The sequence below is a fragment of the Leptidea sinapis genome, chromosome 30 (assembly GCF_905404315.1).
Source record: "Leptidea sinapis chromosome 30, ilLepSina1.1, whole genome shotgun sequence".
NCBI lineage: Eukaryota > Metazoa > Arthropoda > Insecta > Lepidoptera > Pieridae > Leptidea > Leptidea sinapis.
The window spans coordinates 5,585,634-5,599,213 of record NC_066294.1 but is presented as its reverse complement, the minus strand read 5'-3'; positions in this window follow the sequence as shown (position 1 = coordinate 5,599,213).

Here is a 13,580-nt window from a genome sequence, read left to right as displayed (position 1 = left end):
CTATTAGATCTGCTTCCAATAAGTGTGCGTTGCCAGTGACGACTTTAGGGTACGCAGACGGGCTCGCAAATTATGAGCCTAATGAGAATGCTTATAGTCGCTCAGAGGACAATGGCTCAGAAAGGGCTATCGAATCAGAAATTAGGAGATCCGTAGGAGAACCAAAGTCATCAGCATAGCCCAAATGATTGCAAAACTGAAGTGGTAGTGGGCAGGCATAGTCCGTCCGTGGACAGATGGCCGTTGGGGCAGTAAAGTCCTCTAATGGCGACCACGTACCTGAAGACGCAGTGTTGGTAGGTCAAGATCGCCGCATCATCGTGGAGCTCTTTGGGAGAGGCCTTTGTCCAGCAGTGGACATCTTCTGACGACGATGGAATGATGAGATCTACCAGTTGAATGATAGGAGCTTATTAAGATTAAAGGGACTGAATAAAGGACAGACAGTTATTAAATGGTGTTTGGTCATCCAGAGAATGTGTATGAAGAACAGAATATAAGAAACGAAAGACTGCACGAATTTATTGAATAATGAATGTTCCTAAATTCAGGAATGTTAAAAGAGTAAGTACGACGAGAGAGAGAGAGTGTAGTATTAATATAAGAAGAAAAACCCAGTAAAAACGCCAGGACCTTGGTATTTACAAACAAAAGCAGCTTATTTTTATCAAACACAGGCATAAAAGACAATGATATTTCCGTTCGTTAAAAAGAACTTAAGGGATACAACTTTACAGAACGCAGTAGATACTTAACACTTTTCGATAGCCTTTTTACGAGAAAAGCTTTAACTCTGAACGAAAACAAAAGAGTTATCATTGTTTGCCTTATATTTATTACTCGGAGTTTATCGAGATAAAAACACTTTAGTCATTTTACCTTATAATAGACCAGTTGGCATATAAATTATATTTATAAATAATTCTTAAATCATGAAATAATCTCTAAAACAGTTTCTAGATTTAAAAAATATTATAACTTCGCTTTTAAAAAATACATTTTGTTACATTTATTAAGGGCCTGTTTTAGCATTTTGAATTCAAACTGAAAATATGAGCAAGCAATATATTTAGTTTATGATTTTAATTATTTTATTTATGATAATAGCTATCCAAAAGCTTAATTGTTTAAAGACTTCAAATATCTTCAGATAATGAGAAGGTAAATATGTGCATAATTTTAAAATCGTTAACATATGCATAAACTTCATTTTTTCAAGAGCCTATTGACCTAGATCCAACACCCGGGGTATGCTGAAAGCTAATTAAACAGTTTTAATAATAAAAAAATAATACCAAATTTCAAAATTTGAAACTGGAACTCTCATAAAACGTACATTCTTTTGAATTTGCGAGATTCTTTCGTTTTTCAATGTTAGGTGGTAATTTTATTCGGTAAAAAATCTTCGCTCAATTAATTATTTTTATTTTGACTGTGCACATTTTACTATGAGGTTCTCAATCAAATGGAAATTGTAACATTCTTATTACTTCCATCTTCTCTATCGGTTTTGTTCCTTTTCTATTGAAGTGAAAACTTATTTAGCATCGTTGTGATGTAACGAATAATCGCGACAGTAAAAAGAGACCGACACATAAATTCGATATATGATATAAATATGATTTAACGTAAGATCAAATGAGATAGGAAGCATTATAAAGTGTTTTGGTACCAGGCGATCATAGTTGAAGAAAAGATTGTATTAAGTATAACGCGAGTATACCTTATTATATTCTGACGTCATGCGCATGACGTATTACTACATAGACTCCAGGAGAACATGAATATGATAGTAATATCTTTCAAAGCGGTTCAAATCGTTAATCTATATCTATAATCATTTGCTTGTTCTGTTCCAGGTGTGCTTACCGATGCACAAAAATTAATGAGACAACATTTATTAAGCTTCTTAAGAACTATTACAAAAAATCCTGAAGAATTCCTGACTGAATAACCTGTAGCTTTACAAGTGGAGGGCTCCTTTACACAGGATGCCGATAGATTTTGGGTATTGGTGCCATGAAGCAGTAATGTGTAAGCATTATTGTGTTTCGGTCTGAAGGGCGCCGTAGCTAGTGAAATTACTGGTTAAATGAGACTTAACATCTTATGTCTCAAGGTGACTAGCGCAATTATCGAAGTGCCGCTAAGATTTATTTTTATTTTTAAAGAATTCTAAGTGGCACTGAATTTTAATAATGAGCAAGGCGTACCAATTACCTAATTACTAATACATTAAATGTCTAAAAAAAAAGTTTCAGCATTATGATAAATTCAATCAAATCAATATCACTTTATTCATGTAGGTCACGGAAATGACACTTATGAATGTCAAAAAAACTATTTTTCTTATTGAATCTACTGCTACTTCGTAAAGGTTTGAACTAATGAGAAGAAGTAACAAGAAGCTCATTGCCACTCTTTTATATCAAGATTTACAAACATACTCAAACGTCAAATAGTCAATGCCTTACACGAGTAAGACAAAAAAGTAAATGTATTGAGTACAGTAGCTGCATCCACACACACCCCATAAATAAATAAATAAAGGTATTCTGTGAGTATTTTAAGCGATTGTAAATAAATATATATATATATTATATAAGTATTCATATGTATTATTGAGTCTCCGGCAACAAGATTATTTTCTTGACATTATTTGACATTATAGTTCACGATAATATGATTGCTTTTTGCTTAAGCGCTTCAAACATATCTGTTGGCTAGGAATTAGATCGGCTCCTAGCCAGTACCGACTTACGTAGTAGCTACTACGTCCTACGTACGTCGTTACGTAGTAGGACCCTCCGAAGGGTCAAATCAGCTACTAGCGTGTGGATGAGACGCAACGTCTCTCTTTATCATCATGCCACCACTGACCTGGAAGAGACCATCTCCAACCCCTGTTAAATTTTAGGCAGAAAAGATCATGGGTTCTCTTTAGGATAGTAAACGAGACCACCCCTGTCATGCCTGAATATCTTGGCTCTTACTGGCACTATATATGCCGAAATAATAAACTTAATCGAAATTAGAAAATGATCAGCGAATTCGGCAAAATTTCATGTACAGTATATTAATATTATACCTATTACACGTGAATACATCAGAACCACCCCCATTTATTAGCAGCAATATTTTCCGAGCTGTGAGTACGTGCTTCGTCACTGGGTCACGTAAGTCAAAGGTCAGGTCTCGTTCAATTGAAGTCGTGTGTGAAATGCTCGTTTGTAACGAGTCTCAGAATGGCTTGATGTGATTAGATGACAATATTGTTATACATGGGGAACACTAAAAGTTTTGCATTTCTAGCTAATCGGAACTATTTGAATTTCGAATATTATTATTTTTTTGAAACGTTGCAACCTTCTTAGTAATAAAAAAAACAATTGGCGTGAAATCATGCGTCAATTGTTTTTTATCACACATCAAAGTTCTACGTACGTAACGAAAATGGAATTAAGTCGAAAAGATTTAAGAGCGATGATTTTTTATGATTTTAAAAGTTCTCTCTCTCTCCGCAAGACTGTGCCCCTCGTCTTCAAAATGCTTTTGGAAGAGAAGCACCTTGCTTGAGCACCATGAGGCGATGGTTTGCTGAATTTGAGAGAGGTCGGGTGTCTTTAAATGACGAATTTCGTGAAGGGTGGCCTTCCACTGCCGTCAACGAAAATAATGTGGCTACTGTTAAGCGGCTAATTGAAGAAAACCCGCGAATTACCTATTAGACTATTCCAGGACTATTGGGGATTGTTATGAGCCAAATTGAGAAAATTTTACACGAAGAATTGAAAGTTCGGAAACTTTGTTGTCGTTGGATCCCTCATGAACTAACAGCGGAGCAGAAGCGGGCTCGCGTGGAATGGTGCTCACAGATGCTAATGAAGTAAGACCACTGACATTCTAATGCTTTTATGACATTGTCACAGGAGACGAATCTTGGATTTATTGTTTTTAACCCGAAAAAAAACAGCAATCTTGTGAATGGTTGCTTGAAAATGAGAACAGGCCAACAAAAGTGAGGCAGGCGAGAAACGTTGGTAAAAAAATTATCGCATTTTTTTCTCAGCTACGGGTCCCACCTGCACGAAGAAAGAAAGAAGATCAAAAGAGTGTTAATGCCGAGTGGTATTCTACCATTTGTTTACCCAGGGTGTTAAAAAAAGTTCGCGAAAGATGACCAAGAAGCCGCGTTCTCCTACATCATGACAACGCTTCTTCACACACGGACAACAAAACTAAGTCATTTTTATCTTCCGATAAAGTACAACTAGTCACTCAACCTGCACATAGTGGCTATGTGACCTAGCACCCTGTGACTTCTGTATTTTTCCCAAAAATAAAGATTTGATGAGAGGTTTCATTTTTACCAATTCCGAAGAGGCAGTGATAGCATTCAATCAGCACGTAGAAAAAATGGCTAAAGAACTGTGGTCCTCCTGTTTTAAAAAATGTTTCAATCGCATGAAAAACTGTTCAAATCCTCAATCTATTCTAATCTCCCTTATTTATTAAATTTAAAGCTTAATTATAGACAACGTTTAGCAGTAAATTTAAATATTTTAGTTAAGTTATGTTATGTTTGTGACATTCTTAATTTCCTGTGCTGCGTTCAATTTAACACACTGAGAGACGATTAATTTTTTTAATATTAGCGGCCCCGACAGACGCTGTTCTGTTAATAGAAATGAAATCATGCAGGTATTCGGGAATAATGTAGTCTAAAGCCATCGGAAATGTGAAGTCAAAGTTAATGAGTCAAAAATAAAACAAAAACGTATTTCAGAATGATTTTATAATATTGTGTAGTAATAAAATGATAAGAATTAATATCGTATTTGTGTAAACAGTTTTTATATTACCGCTTAAAATGAATATTTTTTTAAGTATTAAAATGGATATAATATGTTAATCCTTACATATGCTATCGTGGACTTTACTGTAGACCTATTGAAGATACATCATTCGACCATATATTAATTTGTTATATCCATAAGTGCTTAGACAGCGTTTCTGTTGAAAGCTCCGTGATGGCTTAATTTTTTCCGACATCTCCAACAAATTTTGTTAATATATATAAATATGTATACAACAATTTAATATATTATATATTAAAACCTTCCTCGAGAACCACACTACCTATTGGTGAAATCAGCATGAAAATCGGTGTATGAGTTTATCGCGAAAAGACAGGCTTTGTTTTATAACATGTAGTGATCAATAATATTATTGTTAAATGCATTAGATTAAATGCACATTTCATATAATAACTATTAATTTAAGCAGGATCTAAATCTAAAAACCTTAAAAATATTTTATGATAACTAAAAAATATTATTTAAAGAAGTCCCTTTAGACAAGGTTCTGAAGATACTGTCAGCGTTCCCCCTTTGAATAGCTAATAACTAATTCTTTGTCCGATGTAGCTGCCAGCTCTTCAGTCTCCTGTGATGTCAACTAAACTTTTTGCTATTTCCTTAAAAAGCCTTATAGCGCTTATGGGGTCCTACCCCATGGACCAAGGCTCTCGACATCGAATGGGACAAAATCATATTCGGAGAAATATATTATTGTCATGAATTAATTAAATATCATAATTATTACATTCTTATGTATTACACAAGTGAAATTTTTAATCTACATAAATCATCACCACCTAGATAAACTATTATTTTTTATTTTCCAATACTTCCAGTACAATACAATACGAAAACTAAGAAGTATTTTGATAAAATAATAGTTATTGTTTGATATTGTAGCCAAATGAAACAGCTGCTATTCTGATTGTTTCAAGCATGTCATTATTATAAGGAATCTTTTATTTTAAAATCTATTTGTCTATTAGTCTAATCTATCTATAAAATAATTCTTTCAATGTAGTGTCATATTATATTTTTTTAATTTATCTATTTGTAAGAATTATAACTTTATATAATAGCATAGTATAATTTTATTAAAAAAATATTCAAACTGTATAAAAAGCAACAATACTTTTAATGTTAATATTGAGGGTATTCGTAAATTCTTTAGTTTGTAATGTTGTGTATAATGTCTTAACGCCTAAATTCTATTGTTTTGTTTTGTTTTTTTACATAACTAATATTTGTATATAGTATTAAGTTGTTTCCTTTTTCTTGTATAATAAGTATCACACTTTAAATTTACATAATAATAATATTATGTATTCCGACGACCTTTTGTACACGGTAAAACTCGAATGAGTTTATGTATGTACACAAATTTTGATAAAATTATATGTGATTTGTTAGAAATAAATAAATATTATTTAATGATTCTTATATGATATCATATTTATTTATTTATAATACTCTCATTATTATTATTATACAAATGATTTGAGTTTTCTTACGTGATATTTCCGCCAATATTTGTCTTTAAACAATTCGACACGTGTTTCGCCTCTACAGGAGGCATCCTCGGGACGTGTTGTCTCGCTAAAATCTGGCACGAGACTGAATCAAATGAGTTTTTTTTTTTTTTTTTTTTTGCGCCCAAGCAAGGGAATGGGCTACCCTCCGGGATAACGACGGGAGGGAGGTGGTGAATGCTCATGCATACCAACGCAGCCTAAGTCTGCGTTGGTTATGTGGGACTCACGTGAAACCTAGGTGCCTACCCACTAAACACCACCTGCAGTTGGCTTTGGGCAGGTGCCCTCTAAGCCTACATCGAAGGCGACCTTCTCATGGGGAGAGAGAGGCGCAAGCGGCACTCCCTATGGAGTTTCCGCTGGGATAAATCAAATGAGCCGGAAGCCGCTCTTTTATACCCTCGTCCCATGAAATGACGCGCTGTGATTGGTCGGCTGTTGTGACGTATTACCTCCGGAAGAGATACGTAACAAAGGTGATGGGACTAAATTTGTTTGTTCATTCAACAATGTAAACATGTTATTTTTGTGTTTTATTATTTCTAATTGCTCTAACACATCTAAGCAAAATCCTCTTTCACATGTGTGTATAGTATTAAAATTATGATTGCTTCCGAGTGAGTGACCAGTATCAATTAAATGATTTGCGAAGTGTGATTTTTCGGGATGATTATTCCTAAATACGGCATTATTATGTTCCTTTAATTTAATTTAATTTTGAAATTTCGACCTGTTTGACCTATTGTTTAAAGAAATTGTTTGAATTATTTAAAGACAAATATTGGCGGAATTAACACTAAAGAAAACTCAAATCATTTGTACAGTTATGGATTTCCGCAAAGTAACGCCTACTTTAATAAATTCTCTACCCTCATTATTGTCAAAAATGAAATGAATAATCATTCTTCTCTTAATATTATTTTGACTTGGAATTAAGATTACTCGTATTATAGGCCCGTTGAACATGATAAACGGAGTTATTTGACTCGTAAACTGTAAAGACTTGGCATCCTTCCAGTTCCAACGAACCAGATTATTTATTTTTAAGGCTAAGAAAGGCACAAATTATGTGATACATTGTAAGAATAAATAGCAAACGTAAAGTAAAATAACAAAAGCATTAGCTGTATCAACTTTGTTAAACTTACTCAAGCTTACAGGAGATATATTTTGTATAATAATAATACTGACACACTTTTTACACAAATTATCTTGCCTCAAATTAGGCATATATAGCCTGTATTATGGGTTGCAAGACAACGATATATTTAATTCTTAAACATACAAAAATACATATAAACATCCGTGACTCGGAAACAAACATCCAAACATTAGTGTGTTTCGGTCTGAAGGGTGCCGTAGCTTGTGAAATTACTGGGCAAATGAGACTTAACATCTTATGTCTCAAGGTGACGAGCGCAATTGTAGTGCCGCTCATAATTTTTGGGCTTTTCAAGAATACAGAGCGGCAGTGCATTGTAATTGGCAGGGCGTATCAATCAGCTGAACGTTCTGCTCGTCTCGTACCCGTATTTTCTTAAAAAAAAACATAAAGTACCACTGTCTAAAATATAAAGGTTGAGTTGCATTACATTGTAAAGGTAGACACACATTAATATTGAAGTAGTAATTATTATGTGACTAGTATAACTATTGTATTGATATTAATAAGAACAGCGTGCATTTTTAAATGAATAAATATTATAATTAAATATATATGTTAAAAGGTTATTTTGACTGAACACATGGGTGTAAAATTGACTGAAACTAGCAGATTGAAAATTAATTTGTAAGATTTGACCCGACTTATGTTTATTGTATGTTTTAAATGTGCGTTAGTAGCGCTCTCTGGGTTTCCACGGAAGACCAGCGTTTTGGATTCTTTCGAAACCACAACTATGTTGAGTTGGGGGCCCATTGGCGTCATTAGATCATAATTAGATTAGTATAACTTTAAGAACTACTATCAGAATGTATAATGACGTCAATAAACAGTTTTTCTTTCTTTCTTTCTAAATAAAATCTTGGAAGAACGAGTAAACATTCGTGTAAAATGAATGCCCTTCAAACCACTCAATATGCTAGTGTAGAATACGAAATGATATTTCTGCTTGAGAAAATCCGATTCTCACATTTGAAGCAGTCTTGAAAAATGGATTCATATCGTTTGAAATGGAAATATATTATATCTCACATTTACACATTTAATTAAGTCACTTTAAGAATGTCAATGGTTGCGACTAGTTTACTTTACTTATTTTCATAGTATTTATGTCCAATGGTATATTGTTATGGGGCTATACTGGAGATATTAATACTATCTTTATGCTGGAGAAGAGGGCTAGGCTCCAAAGGCTAACCTAGGTCCTAAAGAATAATTAAGAGACATAATTAAAGAAGTAAACATCTTGACTGTTACCTCTCAATATATTCCTGATAATGTTATATATGTCCATAGGCACATAAATGAATTTGCTAGAAACTGTCATAACCATAATGTTAACGCCAGAAACAAACATAATCCTATAATACCTACTACTCGGTTAAGTCGAGTTAGTAAGTACACGTTAGTTTCCAACCAAGACTGCGTAGACCAAGCTTTTTGACCCGGCGCACAGTCTTGCTGGAAGGATCATTCTTAGTTAATGAACATGGTTTTGTTAAAGGGATTCACTACCTTCTCAAGAATGGTATATTGATACACTTGTGCCGATATTTTGATACACTCAGTCACTCCTTCATAGCTAAATACCCCACTAATCCAACACTGAAGTCGGATGGTGCCCATGTTGTACTCTGTCGACTAATTGGGAAGCTTCCTTAGAGCTTTGAGCAAAAATACGGTAAATTTGTTTGTTAAATGTTGCTAAATTGTAAAAAAAAATACGTAGACAAAAAATTTCTGTGACCTCCCTTTGCGTACCGCTTCAGTAGTTGTTTTGATTTCACCATCCTATTCTTTTGTAAATTATCAATTAAGAAATGACGCGTACGTCTCTTATAGGCTGCAAGTCCTAAGTCATATTTTAAAATACGTGACATGGTTCTAGATGCTTCTTCTAGGTGATCTTCATCTCCTGAGATAAAATATTTTGCTTTGGGACAGGATTTCTTCGAATTCTTACCCTTACTGCTCTGACCAGCTTTTTCGTACGAACACTACGTGGACGCCAGATTTTTTTCTGTCACAAACAGGTCATTTCAACAGGAGGTCTCATTGTACCTATTTATAGCCCGGTACACATACCATTTACTTATACCAACTACTTGGTGTAATGAAATCACAGCGATTTGGTTCACTTTATCACCCCGCTCCATTTTAATATCACAAAATATTGTACAATGAGTAGGCGGCAAAATGAGAAAACTCAATAAACAAACATATAAAAATGCCAGATTCCAAATTCAAATGTAATATTTTGTTTATTTTTAATTGTAGCAGTATTTATTGCCAGACTAAGTATATAATATAATTGACACTCTTTTACATAAATTGTCTAACTCCAAATTATGCATATTACGCACAGTCTGTACTTTGGATGCCAGAGAATCCTATAATATTTAATACAATAAGCAAATTACGAATTCAAATTTTACATTAAAAACTGAATTTGTATTTTCTCTATTCTTGGATATCGTATTATATTTAATACCAAGCGATAGTTCTGTAAACATTCCAGAATTCATTACTAAAATAGTCCCGTTTCCAATAACGTCAAAGGACTTTAATCCGCTTATCATGACTTTTATCCATTCTAACGTTAGACTAGAGGTAACTCTCTTACAAAGGGCAAGGGTCTATATTATTACTAGTCGGCTGTGACTGTACTTAATAACTCTTGTTTTTACGTATTAATTTACATTTTGAGTATTTCTAGTTTGAGTATTATTGCTGCATCACTTTACATATGTTGTCCATAATTGAAATGATTTGTTAGTGAGGGATTGTCACAATGAGTTTCTTGCCACTTATTCTTATTAAAGCTCAACCCTCAAAGACGGTGGATATAAAAAGAAAAGTAATTTCCTTGACCTGCATGAATAAAGTGATTTTGATTTGATTACCCTAAAGGATTGAGCTTTTGATTACTGTAAGTAAAATTATAATATTAATAATATATAATATTAATAACAAGTTTAAGCAGAATTGTCAAATTGTAAGTAGAGGTATTTTGTGAGTATTACATGATATGTAGATAAGAATTCTTTTATTGTTGTTTGCTTGAGTTTCCGTAACAGGTTTCGTCATGCTTGTGTACGGGCGCACCTTGTGGTGGCAGGATGATCCTGTTGCCGGAGACTCGGTTTCAGATTCTTAAATGTTATGAATACATCAATAAAGTGATTTTGATTTGATTTGATTTATTAATATTACTTAAACTAACTTGTAGTGTCAGGGATATGATTACATTATGAGTTTTTTACAGTTCGCTTAGCTTACCGTAAAGTTCATTATAATCTAGAAAGAGTGCATTGTTCTTCTAATTTATTTTTATATAATTTTATGACTTTCTTAATGATACCACTGATTGGGAATTGAGTGACAGCCCACAGGCTTTAAATAATACATTTTTTCGTACGATTTTTCATTGTTACCATGTTTTTATATATAAACAAAAGAAGCTTACTGAGTTCGTTGCACCCGTTCTTCTCGGGGCTGAGGCATATGTTTAGGAACGGGTGCTAGTTCTTGTCATTTAGTAAGTGATTTTATATTCTATTTTGAATAAAAATATTAACTAAAAACCATAACTTTATTACAGCCTAACAAAACTCTCTAAGAAAAAAGCGATTCACTCGATTGTATGAAACGTGCAGTCATTGATAGATTGACAGATGACGGCTATAATCTTGTAATAAACGGAGATAGCCGAAATTTACTACGTTTTAAACAACTGTTCGCTTTCATACTTAGCCGGATGATATTTCGTCACCATAATATTGTAATTACTATTTTAAACTTATGTCAAATCACTGCACGTTTCTTACTAAACTATTTTTTTTTACTTAAGCAGACCCGCCTCTTATTACGTAGTATTTACATCCTCTTTGGTTTATTATATTACTTACGAAGATAGCTAAATCTGTTGATGTACTTTAGTTTTACTGAGTTATCTTCTTGGTATTCTCATATGTTTCTTTAGTTTGTATGTCAGACAGTATCAAAGTGACTAACTTATGTCCAATACAGTTATAGTTTAATTCTATCTGTCAATAGGTTATTGAAATTTAAGTAAGCGTAAAAGGATAGAATTGTCTACTTCTAGTAAATTAAAAACGTAATAATTAATGAAAACGGCCGTTAATTGCTGTTCAGACTCACACGTTTTATAATTTCGTCAGTCAGAGGCTACAAACAATAATAATAAGGAAATAAAAATATACACAAATTATATAGCGATTGAAATTATATCAACAATCTTCCAGTTTTGTGCACTGCGCTAGAGAAAAAATTACCGGGTTGCACTCCGGGAGTGCCGGCAGAAGTGAAAACTTGAATATTAACGTTGTGCATTTTTGAATATTTTGGAATGGTTAGGGAATAATTTCGCACGAATTGCTTTATATCGTACACGATAATGACAAATTATATTACATAAAAAATAGCCCTTTAGAACTAATACAATAATTTTACATTACGAAAATTTGTCTCAGAAAAATCAAGTTTCATCCCTAATTTCAACGCCTGCCTTACGAATTTTCGATCAGGTCACGTCTCCTGACGCGAGTTTAACGTTTTATATCGATCCCAAGAAAAGTGCTCAATGCAGCTAAAATAGTTTTCACTTCAAAATACCAACGAAATTAAAGTTCATAGAGCGGTCATTAGCATAATAATGACACTATCTAGTTTCCAATAACTATGACAAGTATTAAAACAATTAGAACGTATTTCATCTTTCAAATCACTGACACTGAGTTTGCTCTAACGAGAACTGATATTAAAGCTCTTAGTTAAATGACACAAAGGTAATTAAAGTTATCAATTAACGATTACAAATTTTGGATATTGATTCTGTTCGTGTTTTCCACTCCGTGCCATGTATAATTACTAAGTATATAGTTTATTATTATATTATACATACATTATTACTTTACAAAAATATCAATTTAAGTAGATATTAATTATGTGTGTATCTTCAACATATATCACTTTCATTTTTTATAAGCTGACCTTTAAATCAGTTTAAGCAAAAGAAAACCCGATTAAGTTCATTAAATATGTTTTTGTTCTCAAACATAATACTAATCTAATTTGTCAAGGCCTAAATTCACAAAACTACGGTGTAGCGGTAATATTCAATTAAAGTCGAGTTTTCAATGATTTTCGATTTCGCTACTTTTAAATCAAATCAAAATGTCACGCCTCTCCTACCGCTACTGTCACATGTCAACGAAGATACTGCAAGATAGAAAACCTGTTGCGACGCATATTTGTACGTTTGGTTTTCGTTTAGCTGTGAAAATGTATGTGCTGTTTCTTGTGCGTGTAAATTATATGCTAAAATTAGCAGCATTATCTTACAGCACAGTGCCATCATCTCTCGAGATAGCGTTCACGAGAACCATTATCTGTGTGCGCTGTGCAAAGTTTTACGAAGGCTTGGGTTTATGCATTAGAACACTGCTAAAAGTCTTGGTATTATTACCTTTATTAGACAACACATTCCTAGCTATTCAATTAGGTATACTCAAATCTTAATATTGACAACTAAATATTTTTATGCCGAATTATTCGTAAATTGTGCTGTACATCTGCACTTTAAGAAGTATGTACCCACGATTTATGGAAATAAAAAAGGATTGTGTGGTTTTATAAAACCACGGTAAAGGTGAAACTTTTTTTCACTTTATAGACATTTAACTAAAAATTTTTGGAATAATATTTACATTAAACACTGACAAAACCAAAAGAAATAGCGTGGAGCACTGGCACAAATCAGTAATAGTCTATACGCTGCGGTCAGCTGCTGCGAACTATAGGCGCCGCCCGACCGTCACGCGACATGCAACACACAGACGAAAAAGTGAAACGATGTAATAAAAGTTTCACTTTAAATTTAAATTTTGATTATTCAAATCGTTAAGCTAAGTCAATACTTTCTCTTGATTAATCGGCAATACTGATAGCTCAAGGCTATCAAAACAAATGGTATCCTTTTACATGATAACAGAATATTGTTATTTT